General features: G+C 64.1%; 1 non-coding gene across 1 annotated transcript; it reads left to right on the top strand.

Annotated features, from left to right (window-relative positions):
- The first annotated feature begins 2,072 nt into the window (after positions 1-2,072).
- Positions 2,073-2,191, top strand: LOC142006526 (5S ribosomal RNA). The gene has a single exon (XR_012643588.1). It is a non-coding gene; the product is annotated as a 5S ribosomal RNA (ribosomal RNA).
- Positions 2,192-2,500: the final 309 nt, after the last annotated feature.

The following is a 2,500-nucleotide window of genomic DNA, read 5'->3' as shown; positions in this document are numbered from 1 at the left end:
GAATCGGACACCAGGTCAACCTCAGCTGAAGCGGCCGGGGTTGACCTGCTGTCCCTGCCGGACTTGGAAAATTTTTCTCTCCAGCCTGGGACCGGGGTTGACCTGTTGTCCCTGCCGGACTTAGAAATTTTTTCTCTCCCCGCCTGGGACCGGGGTTGACCTGCTGTCCCTGCCGGACTTGGAGCCCGAGGAGGGAATCGGCCACCAGGTCAACCTCCGCTGAAAGCGGCCACGGTTTACCTGGTGCCCGGGGAGCGAATCGGACACCAGGTCAACCTCTGCTAAAGCGACCGAGGTTGACCTGGTGCCCGGGGAGCGAATCTGACACCAGGTCAACCTCTGCTAAAGCGCCAGAGGTTGACCTGGTGCCCGGGGAGCGAATCGGACACCAGGTCAACCTCTGCTAAAGCGGCCGGGGTTGACCTGCTGTCCCTGCCGGACTTAGAAAATTTTTCTCTCCAGCCTGGGACCGGGGTTGACCTGCTGTCCCTGCCGGACTTAGAAAATTTTTCTCTGCCGCCTGGGACCGGGGTTGACCTGTTCTCCCTGCCGGACTTAGAAAATTTTTCTCTCCAGCCTGGGACCGGGGTTGACCTGTTGTCCCTGCCGGACTTAGAAAATTTTTCTCTCCCGCCTGGGACCGGGGTTGACCTGTTGTCCCTGCCGGACTTGGAGCCCGAGGAGGGGATCGGCCACCAGGTCAACCTCCGCTGAAAGCGGCCACGGTTTACCTGGTGCCCGGGGAGCGAATCGGACACCAGGTCAACCTCTGCTAAAGCGGCCGGGGTTGACCTGCTGTCCCTGCCGGACTTGGAGCCCGAGGAGGGGATCGGCCACCAGGTCAACCTCCGCTGAAAGCGGCCACGGTTTACCTGGTGCCCGGGGAGCGAATCGGACACCAGGTCAACCTCTGCTAAAGCGGCCGGGGTTGACCTGCTGTCCCTGCCGGACTTGGAGCCCGAGGAGGGGATCGGCCACCAGGTCAACCTCCGCTGAAAGCGGCCACGGTTTACCTGGTGCCCGGGGACCGAATCGGACACCAGGTCAACCTCCGCTGAAGCGGCCGGGGTTGACCTGCTGTCCCTGCCGGACTTAGAAAATTTTTCTCTCCCCGCCCGGAACCGGGGTTGACCTGTTGTCCCTGCCGGACTTAGAAAATTTTTCTCTCCCCGCCCGGAACCGGGGTTGACCTGTTGTCCCTGAAGGACTTAGAAATTTTTTCTCTCCCCGCCTGGGACCGGGGTTGACCTGCTGTCCCTGCCGGACTTGGAGCCCCAGGAGGGGATCGGCCACCAGGTCAACCTCCGCTGAAAGCGGCCACGGTTTACCTGGTGCCCGGGGACCGAATCGGACACCAGGTCAACCTCTGCTAAAGCGCCCGAGGTTGACCTGGTGCCCGGGGAGCGAATCTGACACCAGGTCAACCTCTGCTAAAGCGCCCGAGGTTGACCTGGTGCCCGGGGAGCGAATCGGACACCAGGTCAACCTCTGCTACGGCGGCCGGGGTTGACCTGCTGTCCCTGCCGGACTTAGAAAATTTTTCTCTCCCCGCCCGGAACCGGGGTTGACCTGTTGTCCCTGCCGGACTTGGAGCCCGAGGAGGGGATCGGCCACCAGGTCAACCTCCGCTGAAAGCGGCCACGGTTTACCTGGTGCCCGGGGAGCGAATCGGACACCAGGTCAACCTCCGCTAAAGCGCCCGAGGTTGACCTGGTGCCCGGGGAGCGAATCGGACACCAGGTCAACCTCTGCTACGGCGGCCGGGGTTGACCTGCTGTCCCTGCCGGACTTGGAAAATTTCTCTCCCCGCCTCGGACCGGGGTTGACCTGCTGTCCCTACCGGACTTAGAACATTTTTCTCTCCCCGCCCCGGCCCGGGGGTTAACCTCGGGGCGCACAGCTTCCCGGGTCTGACGTGCACGTCCTGTCACCTCCCGGGCCCGGCGTCCTCGTCCTCCCTTCCCCTTGGGCCGGCTCGGAGGAAGTTTTCCCTCGGCCCGGCCTCCGGGTTAATTGTTTGGGCCCGGCTGACTGAGGCCAGGCTGCTGACGCTAAAGCCCGGGGAGGCGGGGGCCTACGGCCATACCGGACCGAATGCCCCCGATCTCGTCCGATCTCGGAAGGTAAACCGTCCCGGGCCTGGCTAGTACCTGGATGGGTGACCGCCTGGGAATCCCAGGTGCCGTAGGCAGCTTTTGGCCCCAGCGGGGGTAGAGCGGGGCGTGTGTCTGCCGTGCGGGAGCAGGGAAGCCGTGAGGCCAAGGCGGCGCGACGGTCCTGGGGGGCGCTGAGGCCTTTCCCTCTGCCTGCCTGCGTGTCGGGGGCGGGGGGGCGGGCGAGGAAGCTAAGGCCCTCACCCGGTGCGGTGCGATGGCTTGGGTCGGGTCGGGGAGAGGGAAGAAAGCGTGTGTGGAGCGTTGGTGGGGCAGGTGTGTGTGTGGGAGTGCTGGGTTGGGCAGGCCGTTGAGGCGGTGGCGGTGGTGGTGTTTTTGGTGGGAGT

This window comes from Carettochelys insculpta, unplaced genomic scaffold (assembly GCF_033958435.1).
Source record: "Carettochelys insculpta isolate YL-2023 unplaced genomic scaffold, ASM3395843v1 scaffold_0081, whole genome shotgun sequence".
Lineage (NCBI taxonomy): Eukaryota > Metazoa > Chordata > Testudines > Carettochelyidae > Carettochelys > Carettochelys insculpta.
This window is presented reverse-complemented; position numbering and strand designations above follow the sequence as displayed.